Consider the following 21,309-nt stretch of genomic DNA (forward strand, 5'->3'; position numbering starts at 1 on the left):
GCTCTTCATATACAGTATAATTAGTGAACAGTTACAGAACACACTTACCTAATGGCACAAACAGACTTGGTCGTGGTGGTGGTGGTAGTAGTGGGCAAAGAGCAGAAGAGGCTGCAAAGAAAAGGAAAAAAAAAAAACACATAAGAAAACGCATATGGGTACAAATCACACGAGGCCCTCCAAACACTTACCTAATGGCACAAACACGGTGGTGGTGGTGGTGGTGGCAAAAAAAGCAGAAGAGGTTGCAAAGAAATGTACAAAAAAAACACATAAGAAAACGCATAGGGGTACAAATCACACGAGGCCCTCCAAACACTTACCTAATGGCACAAACACAGTGGTGGTGGTGGTGGTGGTGGTGGTGGTGGTGGCAAAGAGCAGAAGAGGCTGCAAAGAAATGTAAAAAAAAAACACATAAGAAAACGCATAGGGGTACAAATCACACGAGGCCCTCCAAACACTTACCTAATGGCACAAACACAGTGGTGGTGGTGGTGGTGGTGGTGGCAAAGAGCAGAAGAGGCTGCAAAGAAATGTAAAAAAAAAACACATAAGAAAACTCATAGGGGTACAAATCACACGAGGCCCTCCAAACACTTACCTAATGGCACAAACACAGTGGTGGTGGTGGTGGTGGTGGTGGTGGTGGTGGCAAAGAGCAGAAGAGGCTGCAAAGAAATGTAAAAAAAAAACACATAAGAAAACTCATAGGGGTACAAATCACACGAGGCCCTCCAAACACTTACCTAATGGCACAAACACAGTGGTGGTGGTGGTGGTGGTGGTGGTGGTGGTGGTGGTGGTGGTGGTGGCAAAGAGCAGAAGAGGCTGCAAAGAAATGTAAAAAAAAAACACATAAGAAAACTCATAGGGGTACAAATCACACGAGGCCCTCCAAACACTTACCTAATGGCACAAACACAGTGGTGGTGGTGGTGGTGGTGGTGGCAAAGAGCAGAAGAGGCTGCAAAGAAATGTAAAAAAAAAAACACATAAGAAAACTCATAGGGGTACAAATCACACGAGGCCCTCCAAACACTTACCTAATGTCACAAACACAGTGGTGGTGGTGGTGGTGGTGGTGTAATCCTTTATAGGCAAAAGGAGGCTGCAAACATTAAACATACATGAGAAATCGCATGACCTACATACGTGCACATAATAAATTACAGTTATCAGGAAAGCAAAAATGGTGTCTTTGGAAGCTGGGAAGGTAAGGGGGCAGGTTTAGATGCCAAATCTAGACTGCACACCTTTAACAAACATGAGAAAACACATGTCCAAACCACATGCACATGGGGCCAACTGCCAATGATTAAAAGACACTTGAGGGGTTCCCAAGCTATTGTGGGTTGGAGGGGATTCACCATAGACAACTTAAGCACACCCAAGATAAGTACAAATTGTCTCCTTCCTTTTTTTTGGGAGAGAGAGATACAATTGTCTTACCTCCAGATAATGTAGGTTGTGGGTCACAGGGTCTTGCTAGCACATAAGAAACATCGATCTATAACATCCAGCAGCCATATTGGCCATGTGCTCCTTTTATAGCTGGCTCACAGGTGTGATAATTAGCGGCCGTTTCTATATATATCTGCGCATTCGCGAATTTGCGCGTTCAAAATGGAGGACGATATCCCAGACGCATTAGATGGTGCAATGCTGGCATTTATTGGTGCCTTGTTTGAGGAGGCCCTGGCACAGGAGGCAGCAGAAGGTGGGGAAGCTGCAGCAGCAGCAGCAGCAGCACCTTCAGCAGCAGCACCTCCAGTCCGTGTGCCCTTACCTCGCCAGCCACGCATTTTTGCTCCAAGGATCTATTTGGACAAGCTGCGGGATTCTGATGTCAGGAGGAAGTTCCGGCTCGAGCGAGGAACTATTCTACACCTCTACCAGCTCATAGCAGAGAAAATTGACCCGGACACACAGCGCGGCCATGCGGTGCCCGGCATGGCCAGATTGCTGGCCACTTTGTATATTTTAGGGCGTGGCAGCTTCCAAGCCACTTCGGGAAGTATCATGGGCATTAGCCAGCCCACAGTTTCAAGGGTGTTCATGTTGGTCATTAATGCCATAGTGGATATAGTGCCCAATTTTATCCACTGGCCACAGAATGAAAATGAGTGGAATGAAGTCAAGTTGGGTTTCTACCGGCGGGCACACATGCCGCAAATCCTAGGGGCAATCGATGGCACCCACATAGCCATTAGGCCCCCAAGGAGCCACGAAAGTGAATACCGGAACCGCAAGCAGTACCACTCTGTGAACGTCCAATTAGTGTGTGACGCCAAACAGCGCATCATGAGTGTCAACACTGGTCACCCAGGGTCGTGCCATGATTCCAGTATGTTAAGAACAAGTACTCTGTACGAGGTGTTTGAAAGTGGACAAATGCCCGAAGGGTGGCTTATTGGTAAAGTATTTTGTCTTAACAACATAAACTGTAAGATTACATAGACATAGGAATAAGCTACATCGGTGTACACCCTGATTTAAGCAAAGCCTACCTAAAATGGATGTGTTATTAGTTGTCAGGCTGTTCACACACAACCAGATCAGCAGCTTAGCAGCTCACAAAAGAAAGATTTGCAAAGTTGTCTTTGAGTCCAATGAAGGTGGTTAACCAATGTGTAAATGGTGTCCTCTAGCCACCCAAAGAAAACCTACAAATGATTCCAATGGTATTGCCATATCCCCAAAGTACTTTGCATAAGTGAGTCAATATTGGTTTCCTCACTCTAGTTGCAGATATATTCCAGAAGTAAGACCTAGGCTAATGTAATAGGAACAGAATAGGGGCCAAGTTGTAACTTGCAAGAGAAACCCACCACTTTGTGTGTCCTTTTTCCCATTTGTATTAGTGATTTAGGCAGTTAGACAGAGTTGAGATGTTTCATATGATTTTTTGCAAACAGACGAGCAGGTTGTTTAGTAAAATGCCTAATTGTCTCCCATTTTGAGGAGTCATCTAAAGTCACATGATATGAATAACTAATGTATATTTTTCTTATTTTTCAGGGGATGCTGGTTACCCGCAGCTGACGTGGCTGATGGCTCCAATCAGGTACCCCCAGGGCCCAGCAGAGAGGAATTACAACAGGGCCTTGCGGAGAAGCCGGAGTATCATTGAGTTGACCATAGGTCTTCTCAAGTCCCGGTTTCTCTGCTTGGCCCGGCCTGGGGGTGAACTCCTGTACTCTCCTACAAAGGCTTCCAAGATCATCCTGGCGTGCTGCGTGTTGCACAACATGTGCGTTGCCCGGGATGATTCTTGGGAGCTGACGGAGGAGAGGGAGCCAGAGGTCCGTCAGCCGGCGGCCCCCAGGCGGCGGAGCACCGCTGCCGGTATGGCCACCCGGAATACCCTGGTTGCTAGCCACTTTACATGTAAGTACTGTAACCGGTCAAGATAGGGCATGTGTATTAATTAGCTAGTTAGCAGAGGTGCCACTCACAGGGAGACAGAGGGTGATTATCATCTGCCAATGACACTTGCCATTGTAGATAAAGTGTAGTCAACATTGGTAAAATTGTGTTACTTGAGCAAAAACATGCACCTCTAACCATAAACATGTTGGTATTGTGAATAGTGTAAAGGGCTGAGAAGAGCTGGCAGGTGTTTATTTGTGTCTATGCCACCTGTGTAGTTATTGATAACATGAACGGCTGCTTGGTATCTTATGGTGTTGTAATTTTCCAGAACATCAACATCTTGGAATCATGGCACGTACCATGGGAAGCCTGTGGTGATGGGCTGTCTGGCGTCACAGGTGTGTATTCAAATGTTTACATTAATGATTTCTGGTTTGTGTAAGTTGGCATAAAATGTGTTATTTCACTCGTGATGTCGAAATTAAATGAAGTTCAGAATGAAGCAAACAGGCATTAAGATGTGATTTTCATAATGAAATGTCTTATCCTTTGTTTTATTTTTCCAGGAGTGGTACTGCTTGCGGGTGTAGGTGGTAGAAACCCACCTTGATGGACTCCACTCATTTTCTTTTGTGGTCAGTGGATATTTGGTAAGGCACATGGCCAATGACCAACATGAACACCCTGGAACTTCGAAAGTGGCTTGGAAGCTGCCCAGCAACCTTGCCATGCCTGTCCCCTATGAGCTGGTAGAGGTGCAGAATGGATTCTGAACTCTGCCGGAAGTTGTGGAAGACATCAGAATCCCGTAGCCATGGAGCAAAGATCGTGGTCTGGCGCTGTAAAGGCACACGGACTGGAGAGTGACAATATTCTTTTGCTGCATCCCTCCTTCTGCTGTCATTCTCAAATAAATAAATACATTAGAATTGAACATGTGTTTTTTTGTTTTGTGTGGGTGCCTACAGACAAAAGGGCCATCCACACTGTAAGATTTAGAGAAGACTTTATCCTTCCGATTGACATTTTCTATGTAGTGCAAGGGCCTGCCTGATTGCATCCAAATTGAAAGTGTTGAGGTTTGAGCTTCTATTATATGGTTTGGTTAAGTCTACAGGAAAAAGTCTAGACAAATTGTTAGTGTATGGCCCATTAAGCTGCCAAGGCCGGAGTTTTGCACTTTGCATGCTGCTTGTACTGGTGATGTGAGGGGTTGTAATGTAGAGTAGGGATGTGACAGTGTTGTGTTGAGGTGTGAGGCAAATGTAGTGTTGGACTATGAGGGCCTGTGTTGTTGAAATATGGAGAGAGTCCAATATCAGACACCTATGTTTATTGGTCAAGAAATTGTAAGAACCATGGTAAATATGTAAAGAATTGCATCTCGATAAAACTAGGACCACACTCATAAAATCAAAATTGTGTTGTTTCCATTGATGTGCTTGAAATTTGGGTAGGACACCCCCCTCCCCCCCCAAATTCAAGATAGTTTAAAAAAACTGTTTAAAAAAATGAGAGTGAAAAGAGATCCCAAGTGTAGTGATGTGATTTGAACCCATGACGTTGTGAACTGCAGTGAAGTTGCAAAGCACTTAGCTATTGTGCAGAATAAAGCTGTATGGTGGAAAAAAGGGAGTGTGTTAAGGCTAAAAAGCACATATAGCTAAAGAACTAAACATTGTATGGAATGTGGGAAGAAGACCATGGTAAAATTGTGAGGTTTCATCTTGCCCTGAAGTAGGGTAGGGGTTTGGTCACTTGCCTTTGGTACTTTCCTTCATAAGATCGATTCGACACACAGACAAGATCAAAAAAACACTTAAAATGGTGTAAGCTTGCAAGCGCTTCTGAGTGTAACATTATTTAGCAATATATATGATGTAATCCGTTCCATTTTAGCAATATAAACAAAAAAAGAAAATAAAAAAAGTAGGTGGAGATGGTAAGCCTCGAACCTACAGCAGAGGGAGATGAATTACAGACATGTGATGTGTGCACTAATCCACTAGCCCACATCGCTATGTGAAACTGCTATAAGCAGGAAGACATAAGTTTGCGAATTGGCGAAGCCGCGATCGTAAGTGAATCCCGCTGACGGCGGAATTCATTATTGCTGTTTTACTCGCCAATTCGCCGCAGCGCCAGTTAATTGATTTGAACGCGGCGAAACTGAAACACGTCATAGATGTTTGAAGCTGCAGTTTCTTTAAATCCGGCCCTTAGTGTTTCTCTTTCAGGTTGCAAAAAAAAAAAAAAAAAAATCTATGGGTTTACAACCTCTTTAAGCTCCCCAAAAACCAAGCCTAATGTCATTCATTTGCTTTGTGGTAAACCAAACTTTAGGATAGGTTTGGGCAACTGAGAACTTTGGTTGTGCAAAGTTTCAAGGCCATTGACTGGAGATTAGGTGCTTTTGTACAAGTTATGCTCTTTTTACATTAAGCCTTCTTATTGTTTGAAGTTTGGTAAAAATTAATTAACATCCAAGTTAAATAACTTTTAGTATGTTTTATCAAACAACCTAAAATTTTCGAAATATGTTGGCATAGACAGAGTCCTCTATTGTTTAAATTTTGGTGAAAATTGGTTAACATCTAGGTTTTTTTTTTGTACGTTAAGCCACATTAAGCTCCCTAAAAAAATAAGCCTAATGTTCCTGGTTTGCCTTTTGGGAGACCAAAATCTATGAAACGTCTAGGATAGGTTTGGGAAACAGAGAACTTAGTCCAGAGGTGTCAAACTCAATTTTATTGCGGGCCGCATCAGCATTATGGTCACCCTCAGAGGGCCGATTTTATATGTAGCCCACCACCATTAGAAGTTAAGAGTCCATCCTCCCTTACATCACAATGCATCCTCCTTACCATGGGCTGCTGGGAAAAGATGGAGGCGGAGCTGGGAAGCAGAAAGTGCAGGGTCTGGAAGTGAACCAGAGGAGGGCTGAAGTCTTGTATATTAAACCACATTATGCTCCCAAAAGTTAAGCTAAATGTCACTGTTTTGCCTTGTGTGAAACCAAAATCCATGAAACTTCCAGGATAGGTTTGGAAAAACTTAGGCTGTGCAGCAGGGCCAGTGCAAGGATTTTTGACACCCTAGGCGAAACTTAATTTTGCCGCCCCCATTGGCTCCGCCCCTGACTCCACCCCTTTGTCAGTGTTAAATGGTTTTATTTAACCCTCTAACGGCTACATCTGTAAGACGGCTTGTTCTTTTAAAAAACGATTGACTTACTAGTAGGATCAGTATGTGAAAACAAAAGCGAGAAAACCTAAAAGCAAGAAAGAAAACTAATGCAGCCACCCATTTAAGAACTAGTAAGCTGCAGTACAATAAATATTTTGCTTTACTTTACCACTTGTTGACCACCCGCTGCAGTTTTACTGCGGTAGGCTGGCTAGGCTGCGCAAAACAACATAGCTCTATGTCAGTCGTGCGCGTGGTGCTGGGGGCAAGCATGTGCTGCCATTGGTGCGCTCCCCTACTAGGCAGCATGGATGCCAATCCACGGGACAGGCGGCCGTGAATGCAGATGGGCATCCACAATCCTTCCCTACTGAGAGAGAAGAACGGTCAGCTGTTGTAAACACATCTGACCGTTCTTCTCTCTGGAATGATCACAGAGTGCATGTGATCCTTCTATATAGGATCACAGGTCTCTGTGATCATTTCAGAAGCCACCCCCCATACAGTTAGAATCACTCCCCTAGGCTTACATTTAACCCTTTGATCACCCTGGGTTAACCCCTTCCCTGCCAGTGTCATTACAGTAACAATGCATATTTTTAGCACTGATTACTGTAGTAATGTCACTGGTCCCCCCAAAAGTGTCAAAAATGTCAGTTAGGGGTCCGATCTGTCCGCCGCAATGTCGTAGTACCGCTAAAAATCGCAGATCGCCGCCATTACTAGTAAAAAAAATAAATAAAAATGACATAAATCTTTCCCCTAGTTTGTAGACGAGATAACTTTTGCGTAAACCAATCAGAATACGCTTATTGTGATTTTCTTTTACCAAAAATATGTAGCAGAAAACAAATTGGCCTAAAAGGATCAAAAATTTAGATTTTTACATTTTTTTGGGGGGAATGTTATATAGCAGAATGTGAACAATATTGTTTTTTTTCAGAATTGTCGCTCTTTGTTTATAGCACAAAAAAAAAAAAAAAATTGCAGAGGTGATCAAATACCACCAAAAGAAAGCTCTGTTTGTGGGAAACAAAGGACATCAATTTTATTTTGATGCAGCGTCGCATGACTGCGCAATTGTCAGTTAAAATAACGCAGTGCCAAATCGCAAAATATGGCCTGGTCATTAAGGGGGCAAATCCTTCTGGTCCAGAAGTGGTTAATACCACTTTAAGTGCTGGTTCACACTTGTGCGATGTCAGACATCGCATGCGATTCACACCACATTGCTGCCCAGGTCACATGTGTGATGTGATTTCAGCCATACAAACTGTAAGGCTGAAATCGCATTGCATTTGCACCAAAATGGTGCAGGTCTCAATTTTTGGTCCACACTGGAATCGGATCGCATGGATGTTCACACCTATGCGATCTGATTCCTGCACCATTTCACAGTTCGCACTGCGATCTTTGAACCAATCTGGGGGGGTGTCATTAACCTTACATTGACATCCCCAGTAATTCACAGATCTCAGTGTGAACCAGTGTGCAATTCTGGTGCGATGTGGGAACCGGCACTGAATCGCAGGGTTTCCTGCAGTGCACCAGTGTGAATCGGGACTAAGTGCTGGTTCACACTTGTGCGATGCGGGAAGGCTGCGAATATGCAGCATGTTCCTGCATCACATCCGCACATCTGGCAGTTCACACTGCCATATGCGATACGCAGGGGGTGTCAATTAAATGTAAACGACACCCCCATTTTGATCGCATATCGCAGTGCGATCTGACAGTTCGCACAGGATCGGATCGCACAAGTGTGAACCATCATGCGATCCGATCCTGAGGCATCTCAAAAAATGCCTCCTGTGCGAGTTTGCTGCGGATCCGCTGCAAATTCAGCCATGCAAAGTGTATGGCTGAACTCGCATCCGCACAGGAGATCGCATGTAATGAAGGAGCAGTGCGCTCCGAATTACATGCAATCAGCGCATCTGCACATATGTGAACCGGCTCTTATACATAGGGAGATGATGGGAAGGAAGGAGTTTATTAACATTAACAGAAAGGGGTAAAGGGATTTCCAGTGCTGGCAAAGACAGAGAGAGAAGGGGGGGGGGGGGAGAGAGGGGTGACAGGTAGAGAGGGGGGGGGGAGAAGGGGGGGAGAGAGGGGGGGGGCAAGGTCTGGAGGGTCTGGTCAGTGAAGTGTTACCTCATGTGGAATGATCCCCGGGCTCTTTCAGCAGCTTCCCAGTGTGAGTGTCAGCTCGGCTTTTTAATCTTCCCGCCCACCTTCCTTCACAGACGGTGTACTACAACGGAGCTCAGCACACAGGAGGGGGAGGGGGGAGAGGAGATGTGTGAAGCCCAGGGCACGCTGCAGCCAGTGAGAGATACAGACTGTCACCTCTCTCTCACTGATGATCATAGAGGCGCGCACCGGCCGCCTCTGTTCTCGCACATCGCAGACAGTCAGGGACTCAGAGGGGAGACCCTGATCAGTCTGCAGAGCCGAACGGAGAGGAGAGGGACAGACTAAGAGGGGGAAATCAGCGGCAAGGCGCCCTACAGGCAGTGCGCTCTAGGCGATTGCCTAACTCGCCTAGTGGTAGCGCCGGCCCTGCTGTGCAGAGTTACAAGACAATTGATTGAGATTTAGGCACCTTATTACACAATAAGTCCCTTTTACAATAAATTGTTCCAATTAAATGTTTCAGCACTGTAATCAAATAGTTAAATGTCAATAACCTTTTATCAAACAACCTTAGATTTTAGAAATATGTTGGTATAGATAGAGTCTTCTATTGTGTGAATTTTGGAAAAACTGGATAACATCCAAGTTCTTTTTTGTACATTAGGCTACATTAAGCTCCCAAATAAACAAAGCACCCCCTGACTCATAAAGGCATAGCATGGCCCCCAAAGGCAGGGAAGGCTGCTATTTTGTTCTCGGGCAGATCCTAGGCCAGTGAAGAGGGCCGGTTTTACATGTAGCCCACCACCATCAGAAGTCAAGAGTCCCCCATCATCCCTTACATCACAGTGCATCCTCCTTACCATGGGTTGCTGCTGGGAAGAAGCTGGAGGCTGAGCTGGGAAGCAGAAAGTGCAGGGTCTGGAAGTGGACAAGAGGAGGGCTGGAGTCAGTTGCTGGAGTCTGGTGAATGCTGAGACCAGTGGAGGCGGAGATGAGGGGGTGCTGCGGCTGCACAGAGAGTTGCAGGATTTGTAGAAGGAGTTGTGTCCTCCTCTCTGCTGCCAACTGCTGAGATGGGGGGAGGTGGTAGAGATGAGCCTTTCTGCGGCTGCATGGGAAAGCACAGGATCTGGTAGAGGAGTTCTGCCCTCTCTACTGCCATCTGCTGAATCAAGGTGGGGGCAGAGATAAGGGAGGTGCAACAGCTGCAGGAGAGGTGCAAGGGCCACATGAAATGGCCTGGAGGGCCCGGATTCGGCCCACGGACCATTTGTTTGACACATGCGACTTAGACTATGCAAAGTTTCAAGGCAATTGATTGAGTTTTAGGCACTTTATTACACATTGAAGGAGTTGTAATTATGGTTGAGCGAACACAGACTGTATTATTCATGTTCGTACCGAATAATTGGATTTTTTTTACCCGAACACGGACACGGACACTTTACTGTATGTTCAGGTAAAAATCCGTGTTCGGTCGTTTTATTTCTGGGTTTTGCATGCTTTGGCGCGCTTTTCATGGCGGGCTTTCAACAGCCAATCAACAAGCGTTTAACTGGTGTGCCTTAAGCCATCCCAGCCATGCCTACAAATGTATCAGTAGCTGTGATTGGCCGTCTGAAGCATGTGACCAAGTCTTTATAAGTTCGAGGCAGCGCCGCTCCGGCGTCATTCTGCTGCTTAGATCAGGGAGAGAGCACACATCAACGTGCTGGCTGCTGATTTTAGGGACAGACAGGAAAAAAAAACATTTGTGTCCGGATAGAATTGAGGGACAGGTCGGAGTGTGTTAGGCAGGGCGAGTTGTAGGCATTTTAGGGAGAGAGTCTGCTGTTTTTTAGGGAAAGTGTGTTCTACAAACTACAATCTACATTGCTGTGTGGGGTGGGGTGCAGTCCCGATCTACGATCTCTTATCAATCCTGTTAGGGATAGAGTCTGCTGTTTTTTAGGAAAAATGTGTTCTACAAACTACAATCGATATTGCTGTGTGGTGTGGGATAGGAGATAGGCAGGTGTCAGTGATCCACATCCATTTTGCTGTGTGTGGGCTGCAGTGAACACAATCTTTTTGGGGTGCAGTGAACACAATCTTTTTGGGGTGCAGTGAACACAATCTTTGTGGGGTACAGTGAACACAATCTTGGTGCAGTGAACACAATCTTTTTGGGGTGCAGTGAACGAAATCCTTTTGGGGTGCAGTGAACACAATCTTTGTGGGGTGCAGTGAACACAATCTTTTTGGTGGGCAGTGAACACAATCTTTGTGGGGTGCAGTGAACACAATCTTTTTGGGGTGCAGTGAACACAATCTTTGTGGGGTGCAGTGAACACAATCTTTGTGGGGTACAGTGAACACAATCTTTTTGGGGTGCAGTGAACACAATCCTTTTGGGTTGCAGTGAACACAATCTTTGTGGGGTGCAGTAAACACAATCTTTGTGGGGTGCAGTGAACACAATCTTTTTGGGGTGCAGTGAACAAAATCTGATACTTCTGAAGATTTGAGGGTGCTGCCTGTTCCATACTCCCCCTACTCATCGTCCATCCTTTTAGGGGTACAAACAATAGTAATTGGGGCCTAGTGTGGTTGTGTACGTGTGAGATACATACACTTTTTTGGATCATATTTCCTATTCCGCTATTCAATAAAAACCTTTGGGGATCAATTAAATTGCGGGATAGTCTGTGTTGGTACGTGTGAGATCCACCTTTCCAAGTTTTTGGGGTTCATCTCATACTTCTGAAGATTTGAGGGTGCTGCCTGTTCCATACTCCCCCTACTCCTCATCCAGCCTTTTAGGGGTACAAACAATAGTAATTGGGGCCTAGTGTGGTTTTGTACGTGTGAGATACATACACTTTTTTTGATCATATTTCCTATTCCGCTATTCAATAAAAACCTTTGGGGATCAGTTAAATTGCGGGATAGTCTGTGTTGGTACGTGTGAGATCCACCTTTCCAAGTTTTGAGGTTCATCTCATACCGACCTTACCCACCCATTGTTCCATTTTTGCTCTTTCTCACTCTTTTGGGGTGTACCCTCATTTAAAATTTGTGAAAAGAAGCAGTGTTGGCTACCTCGTCCTCCTCCTCCACCGCCGCTTCCACCTACACCGCCCATAGGTGTGCGCAGCCTATTGCATTAGGGTGTGCACCCCAAAGTTGAAATACACATGCATGTGTTTGCCTACATGTACATGGCCCCGATACATTACTCTCCCTGCTGGCAAAGTGAAATAGAGCAGAGCAGGTCCGAGGGAGATCTTTCCCATCTCCTCACTGGCAAACAGAGCGATAATGCTATGTGCCCTAGGTGATTAGGGTGTGCCCAGACACATCCGGCACACCCTGTGCGCACGCCTATGACACCGCCACATCCACCACCACCTCAACCTCCCTCCTACTCCATATGGGCCTCGTCCTTCAGAGATGAAGAACATTGTTTTATTTTTCTGTTTTTTTTTTGTTGTTTTAAGTTATTTCCCTATCCACATTTGTTTGCAGAGCACTTGCCATGCTCTTAACTACGTTTTGCTGCCATTTGCAGCAGTCTAGCCCTTTCCATTGGTGTTTTAGAGCCATTTTAGTGCCTGAAAGTTCGGGTCCCCATTGACTTCAATGGGGTTCGGTGTCCGGGAAAAGTTCGGCAAAAGTCCGGGACACGGACCCGGACTTTTTTTTAAAGTTCGGCCGAACCCGTCGAACACGGACATCCAGGTGTCCGCTCAACTCTAGTTGTAATAAAAAAGAAGAAGGTTTTTTATCTTAATGCATTCTTTGCATTTAGATAAAAAAAACCTTCTGGGGTGTAGAAATCCCCCCTAATACTTACCTCATGTTTTTCCTTGGCCAGCGATGTCCACGAGTCCCTTGGCTGTCGGGGACTCTCCCTCCTGATTGGCTGGAGATTTATTTTGGTGGTATTTGATCACCTCTGAGATTTTTATTTTTTATGCTATAATAAAAAATAAAAAACAAGTCTGAAAAAAAAAACAATATTTTTACTTTCTGCTATATAACATTTCCAATAATAAAAAATCATTTTAGATCAATATGTTTTCTGCTACATATTTTTGTTTAAAAAAATCCCAATAAGTGTATATTGATTGGTTTGCGCAAATGTTTTCTTGTCTACAAAGAAGAGGAAAGATTTATGTAATTTTTATTTCTTTTTTTTACTAATAATGGCAGCGATCAGCGTTTTTTAGCAGGACTGCGACATTTCAGCGGACAAATCGGCCACCTAACTGACATTTTTGGGGGGATCAGTAACATTACTACAGTAATCAATGCTAAAAATATGCACTGTGACTGTAATAATGACACTGGCAGGGAAGGGGTTAACTCAGAACAGTGACAACTGACAGAACAGCGGTCTGCCGTGTTTACAACTGACAATGACACGGTCGTGCCACGCTGTACCCAAATAAAATTAATGTCCTTTTTTCCCCACAAATAGAGCTTTCTTTTGGTGGTATTCGATCACCACTATTTTTTGCGCTATAAACAAAAAAGGAGCGACAATTCTGAAAAAAAAAAAAAAACAATATTTTTTACAGTACTAACTGCTATATAACATTTCCAATAAAAAAAAAAATGAAATCACATTTTTTCATCATTTCAGACTAAAGCCCCGTAAACACGTAGCGATCATCGGCCGAATGATCGGCCGTCCTTTGTCCAGGGCTGTCCTGTCGGCTGAAAAGTGCTAAAGACTGCACACGAATTTTGTCGGCCAACAACAGCCGACTGCAGAAGTGATGTCATGTGATGGTTAACTTTCCGTGTCTTTTTTCTTCTCTGAGCATGCCCAGTCTTGCAAATCTGCTGATTGTCGACCGAATTCTGTACTGACTGGCGAACAATCGGCCGTTCTGGTGACGGCCAACAAAAATGTTAAAGTCTGCACGCCAGATTCTGTTCGGCCGAAAATGCGCTGTCGGTTGTCGGAAGCATCATACTAACAAGCCGACAATCGGCTGATCGGGCGGCGGCCGAATATTTACGGCCGACAATCGCTACGTGTGTATGGGGCTTAACTCTGCTACATATTTTTGGTAAAAAAAATCCCAATAGGTGTATATTGATTGGTTTGCGCAAAAGTTTTCATGCGGGTGCCCAGCGGACATCGCGGCCGCCAGACCCGCTGATTGGCTCCCCCTGGGGCCAATCGGCGTGTGCACGCAGCTCCAGCGGGGGGCGCGCTTGCCCCTACTAGCAGTCCTGCGAAGCCACGTACAGGTATGTCGTTTAGCCGGACAGAGCTGGCCTGCCGCAGTAAAACTACGGCGGACATGGCAGCCGCCGGACCTGCTGATTGGCTCCCCCTGTGGGCAAGGGTGTAGGAACCCACACAAATCTGGGGGGGACAGCATTTTTACTCGCCAGGTATATGCTTTTTCAGTAAACTGCGAGAGAGAGAGTGTGTGTGTGTGCAATACAATTAATTCATCGAATTTGTTTATTATATCCCACATAACCCACATAGCATTAATAAAAATTAACCCACATAGCATTAATAAAAATGAACCCACCTGGCATTAATAAAAATTAACCCCCAAATTAATCCCATGGCATTAATAAAAATTAGTGCTGGTGCTGCTGCTTGGCTTGCTGGCTGGGCTGGCATATGCTTGCTGCCAGTGCCTTGCGCTGCCGCCGGAACCTCCTCACTGTCCGGTCCCGGTCCCCGACACACAGTGGACAGACTGCTAGGTAGTCAGTCAGTACTGTCCATGTGACGCCACTCCCGCATGCGCTTTAGGTCTGGCCGCCTAGGCTGGGTGCTTGGTGCGCGCCACGCACTCTCCCTATGCTGGTGAGACGTCTTGCATGATGCCACTCCGCTGTGCACGCCCCCCTCCACCCGCCTGCCAGCCTGTGTTTGTAGGACAGAACAGGACCCCCCAGGGCAAGACAGGACCCCCCAAAGACAGGAAAGGACCCCTCAGGATAAGACAGGACCCCCCAAAGGAACAGGACCCCCAAGGACAGGACAGGACCCCCCAAGGAACAGGAAAGGACCCCCCAAGGAACAGGAAAGGACCCCCAATGATTGCAGAGTGCCAGCCACAGCATTGCCCCTAATGATTGCAGAGTGCCAGCCACAGCATTGCCCCCAATGATTGCAGAGTGCCAGCCACACATTGCCCCCAATTGCAGAGTGCCAGGCACACATTGTCCCCAATGATTGCAGAGTGCCAGCCACACATTGCCCCCAATTGCAGAGTGCCAGCCACACATTGCCCCCAATTGCAGAGTGCCAGCCACACATTGCCCCCAATGATTTCAGAGTGCCAGCCACACATTTTCCCCAATTGCAGAGTGCCAGCCACACATTGCCCCCAATTGCAGAGTGCCAGCCACACATTGCCCCCAATGATTGCAAAGTGCCAGCCACACATTGCCCCCAATGATTGCAGAGTGCCAGCCACACATTGCCCCCAATTGCAGAGTGCCAGCCACACATTGCCCCCAATTGCAGAGTGCCAGCCACACATTGCCCCCAATGATTTCAGAGTGCCAGCCACACATTGCCCCCAATGATTTCAGAGTGCCAGCCACACATTGCCCCCAATGATTTCAGAGTGCCAGCCACACATTGCCCCCAATGATTGCAGAGTGCCAGCCACACATTGCCCCCAATGATTGCAGAGTGCCAGCCACACATTGCCCCCAATTGCAGAGTGCCAGCCACACATTGCCCCCTAATGATTGCAGAGTGCCAGCCACACATTGCCCCCAATGATTGCAGAGTGCCAGCCACACATTGCCCCCAATGATTGCAGAGTGCCAGCCACACATTGCCCCCAATTGCAGAGTGCCAGCCACACATTGCCCCCAATGATTGCAGAGTGCCAGCCACACATTGCCCCCAATTGCAGAGTGCCAGCCACACATTGCCCCCAATGATTTCAGAGTGCCAGCCACACATTGCCCCCAATAATTTCAGAGTGCCAGCCACACATTGCCCCCAATGATTTCAGAGTGCCAGCCACACATTGCCCCCAATGATTGCAGAGTGCCAGCCACACATTGCCCCCAATGATTGCAGAGTGCCAGCCACACATTGCACCCAATGATTGCAGAGTGCCAGCCACACATTGCCCCCAATTGCAGAGTGCCAGCCACACATTGCCCCCAATTGCAGAGTGCCAGCCACACATTGCCCCCAATTGCAGAGTGCCAGCCACACATTGCCCCCAATGATTTCAGAGTGCCAGCCACACATTGCCCCCAATGATTTCAGAGTGCCAGCCACACATTGCCCCCAATGATTTCAGAGTGCCAGCCACACATTGCCCCCAATGATTTCAGAGTGCCAGCCACACATTGCCCCCAATTGCAGAGTGCCAGCCACACATTGCCCCCAATTGCAGAGTGCCAGCCACACATTGCCCCCAATTGCAGAGTGCCAGCCACAGCATTGCCCCCAATGATTGCAGAGTGCCAGCCACACATTGCCCCCAATTGCAGAGTGCCAGCCACACATTGCCCCCAATGATTGCAGAGTGCCAGCCACACATTGCCCCCAATTGCAGAGTGCCAGCCACACATTGCCCCCAATTGCAGAGTGCCAGCCACACATTGCCCCCAATGATTTCAGAGTGCCAGCCACACATTGCCCCCAATTGCAGAGTGCCAGCCACACATTGCCCCCAATGATTGCAGAGTGCCAGCCACACATTGTCCCCAATGATTGCAGAGTGCCAGCCACACATTGCCCCCAATTGCAGAGTGCCAGCCACACATTGCCCCCAATTGCAGAGTGCCAGCCACACATTGCCCCAATGATTTCAGAGTGCCAGCCACACATTGCCCCCAATGATTTCAGAGTGCCAGCCACACATTGCCCCCAATGATTTCAGAGTGCCAGCCACACATTGCCCCCAATGATTGCAGAGTGCCAGCCACACATTGCCCCCAATTGCAGAGTGCCAGCCACACATTGCCCCCAATTGCAGAGTGCCAGCCACACATTGCCCCCAATGATTGCAGAGTGCCAGCCACACATTGCCCCCAATGATTGCAGAGTGCCAGCCACACATTGCCCCCAATAATTGCAGAGTGCCAGCCACACATTGCCCCCAATTGCAGAGTGCCAGCCACACATTGCCCCCAATTGCAGAGTGCCAGCCACACATTGCCCCCAATGATTTCAGAGTGCCAGCCACACATTGCCCCCAATGATTTCAGAGTGCCAGCCACACATTGCCCCCAATTGCAGAGTGCCAGCCACACATTGCCCCCAATTGCAGAGTGCCAGCCACACATTGCCCCCAATTGCAGAGTGCCAACGATCCCCCCGCACTTACCTCTCTCGCAGCTTCTCTTCAGTCCCCGGCTCCATGCGTCTCCGAGTCTTCAGTCCTCCCGCGGCGCCTCCTCCTCGTCCAATGGCACGGTGTTTGCCTTTCGGCCAATCAGGAAGCGGGAGGACCCGCTCCCTGATTGGCCGGGAGGAGGATCCGTGTTACAATAGCGAATTCTCATTCGCTATTGTCACAGAATGGGCGGGTCGGGCGCACTGCTGCTCCCTGGCCGCCACGTCTGCGGCTGCGCGGTCCGAGCGCGGTACATTCAATTGTACTGCGCTCGGACGTGCCACGGCTAAACTGGGGGGGATTTCAGCATACCCGTCCCCCCCGCATTATTTCCTGGGGGGGATGTGTCCCCCCCGGTTCCTACGCCCATGCCTGTGGGCAATTGGCACGTGCGCGCACCCCCAGCAGCGCGAATGCGCCTCTATTAGCGGTCCCGCGAAGCGACGTACAGGTACGTCATTTCGCGGGACAGAGTCAACCTCCTGCAGTAAAACTACGGCGGCTGATCGGCAAGTGTTTAAGCTACATTAAGCCATTTTCACAGGAAATGTTTTAGGAAGTCCTCTTTATTCTAACTTTATTTTTACTAACTTAGTTTATTACATACAGCATTAGTCATTTTTTTTTCCTTCATCCAGTGGGGGAAATTGACAAAAATGACCAGTTTCCCCCATTCACATCGAGTGTGAATACCCCCCAGCCCCCCCCCCCCCCCCCACTCAGTCACTGTATTCTGAAACTTTCCTAATCTGTCTGAAAACATCCCGCCATCAGAACACACCTATTAACCAGAATATATAAAATAACCAAACAAGTGACAGAGTTCACAGTGATATAACATAATAAACAAAGTGTCATTTACAATAAATTCCATCCATAGTCTGAACTCCAATATCCTGAGTGATAAAACTCCATATAAGGACTAAACAGCAAATTGTAATCTTATCTCATAGAAATCTCTCTCCCTATGACTGATCATAAACAAACTGTGCATTGTAATTACCAATCTGCAAGGAAGGTTTTATTCCTTCATAATCAGGTGGAAAATTTTGAAACCATATTTTTCACTTTCTGCAATAAAACATATCTAATAAAAAAAAAAAAAACTTACAAAACAATTTCTTCATACAATTTGGCCAAAACATATTCTGCTACATGTTTTTGATAAAAAAAGAAACCCCAATACATGTTTATTCATTGGTTTGTGTGAAAGGTATAGCGCCTACAAACTGTGGTATACATCCTGAAATGTTTTCTTTTATACTGCTAATGGTGGCTATCAGGGACTTATAAAGGGACTGTGATAGTGTGACGATCAATCTGACACTAACTGACTATGAGGGACACTGACTAACTGCCACTAACATCACCAGTAGCAATACTTAAATAAGCTGTGAAAAGCCCGCCCACCATCAGAAGTCAAGAGTCCCCCACCCTCCCTTACATCACAGTGCACCCCACTTACCTTGTGCTGCAGCCAGGAAGAAGCTGGAGGCGGAGCTGGGAAGCAGAAAGTGAAGGGTCTGGAGGAGGACTATAGGGGGGCTGGAGACTGCTGAATGGTGAGACTGGGGAAGCGGAGATGAGGGGGTGCTGCGGCTGCACAGAGAGGTACAGGAAATGTAGGAGGAGCTCTGTTCTCCTGTCTGCTGCTGAATGCAGGGACAAGGTGGGGGCAGAGAGCTGCAGGAGAGGTGCCAGGACTACATAAAAAGGCCTGACGGACAGCATTCGGCCCACGGGTCTTATGTTTGACACATGTGTAAAGTGTTGTAGGTAAAGTGGGGGCTTTTAAATCTCCCTCCTATTTCTCTCTTCTCTCTGTGAGACCTCATTTTGGTACAGTATTTAGAAATATTTTGTGGATATGAGGACTATGGCATGAAAAAAAATATGTGGGTTTATTAGTTGTACTTGTTCAATCTTTGGCCTATGCTTTGGACCCATGTTTCAGTACCCACTGGACATGGTTGTTGCTATTGACAACCTTAAAGTGATTGTATTTTATTTTATTTTTTTTAAATAACAAACATGTTATACTTACCTCCTCTGTGCAGTTGGTTTTGCACAGAGCAGCCCGGATCCTCCTCTTCTCGGGTCCCTCTTCGGCAGGGCCGGTGCTAGACTATTTTGCACCCTAGGCAAGACCAACTACTTGAGCACACCCCCCCCCAAAAATAAAAAATAACTGTACACATTGCCACCTTTCTTGTATATAATGCCCCCGTTTAACACTACACTCTGCTACACCCAGTGGTGGGATTCAAAAATTTTAGTAACCAGTTCCGACTTTCCCAGCAGAATGACCAGCGTGCCCCCTTTCAATGCACAGTGACCAGCGTTCCTCCTTTCAATGCAGAGAGACTAGCGTTCCCCCTTTTAATGCACAGAGACCACAGCATTGCCCCCAATCATTGCAGAGTGCCAGCCACAGCATTGCCCCCAATCATTGCAGAGTGCCAGCCACAGCATTGCCCCCAATTGCAGAGCGCCAGCCACAACATTGCCCCCAATTGCAGAGCGCCAGCCACAGCATTGCCCCCAATGACTGCAGAGTGCCAGCCACAACATTGCCCCCAATTGCAGAGCGCCAGCCACAACATTGCCCCAATTGCAGAGCGCCAGCCACAACATTGCCGCCAATTGCAGAGCGCCAGCCACAACATTGCCCCAATTGCAGAGCGCCAGCCACAACATTGCCCCAATTGCAGAGCGCCAGCCACAACATTGCCCCAATTGCAGAGCGCCAGCCACATTGCCCCCAATTGCAGAGCGCCAGCCACAACATTGCCCCCAATTGCAGAGCGCCAGCCACAGCATTGCCCCCAATGATTGCAGAGCGCCAGCCACAACATTGCCCCCAATTGCAGAGCGCCAGCCACAACATTGCCCCAATTGCAGAGCGCCAGCCACAACATTGCCCCCAATTGCAGAGCGCCAGCCACAACATTGCCCCAATTGCAGAGCGCCAGCCACAACATTGCCCCCAATTGCAGAGCGCCAGCCACAACATTGCCCCCAATTGCAGAGCGCCAGCCACAGCATTGCCCCCAATGACTGCAGAGTGCCAGCCACAACATTGCCCCCAATTGCAGAGCGCCAGCCACAACATTGCCCCCAATTGCAGAGCGCCAGCCACAGCATTGCCCCCAATGATTGCAGAGCGCCAGCCACAACATTGCCCCAATTGCAGAGCGCCAGCCACAACATTGCCCCAATTGCAGAGCGCCAGCCACATTGCCCCCAATTGCAGAGCGCCAGCCACAACATTGCCCCCAATTGCAGAGCGCCAGCCACAACATTGCCCCCAATTGCAGAGCGCCAGCCACAGCATTGCCCCCAATGACTGCAGAGTGCCAGCCACAACATTGCCCCCAATGACTGCAGAGTGCCAGCCACAACACTGCCCCCAATTGCAGAGCGCCAGCCACAACATTGCCCCAATTGCAGAGCGCCAGCCACAACATTGCCCCCAATTGCAGAGTGCCAGCCACAACATTGCCCCAATTGCAGAGCGCCAGCCACAACATTGCCCCAATTGCAGAGCGCCAGCCACAACATTGCCCCAATTGCAGAGCGCCAGCCACATTGCCCCCAATTGCAGAGCGCCAGCCACAACATTGCCCCCAATTGCAGAGCGCCAGCCACAGCATTGCCCCCAATGATTGCAGAGCGCCAGCCACAACATTGCCCCCAATTGCAGAGCGCCAGCCACAACATTGCCCCAATTGCAGAGTGCCAGCCACAACATTGCCCCAATTGCAGAGCGCCAGCCACATTGCCCCCAATTGCAGAGCGCCAGCCACAACATTGCCCCAATTGCAGAGCGCCAGCCACAACATTGCCCCCAATTGCAGAGTGCCAGCGATCCCCGCGAGACCCATGCACTTACCTCACGGACGGTCTCGAAGTCGGCTCCCCGCGTCTCCGAGTCCTCCCCGCGGCGCCTCCTCCTCGTCCAATGGCACGGTGTTTGCCTTTCGGCCAATCAGGAAGCGGGAGGACCCGCTCCCTGATTGGCCAGGAGGAGGATCATGTGACAATAGCGAATTCTCATTCGCTATAGTCACAGAATGGGCGGGTCGGGCGCACTGCTCCGCCCCCCGGCCGCCACGTCTGCCCGAGCGCGGGACATTCAATTGTCCTGCGCGTCCTCAGACGCGCAGAGGGATTCAGCCAGTTCTGCGAACTTGCAGAAAGTTAGCCACCGGTTCTATGGAACCGGTGCGAACCGGCTGAATCCCACCACTGGCTACACCCCCTTCCTGCATACACTGCC

This window comes from Pelophylax lessonae (genome assembly GCF_965119305.1).
Source record: "Pelophylax lessonae genome assembly, chromosome: 2".
NCBI classification, from domain to species: domain Eukaryota; kingdom Metazoa; phylum Chordata; class Amphibia; order Anura; family Ranidae; genus Pelophylax; species Pelophylax lessonae.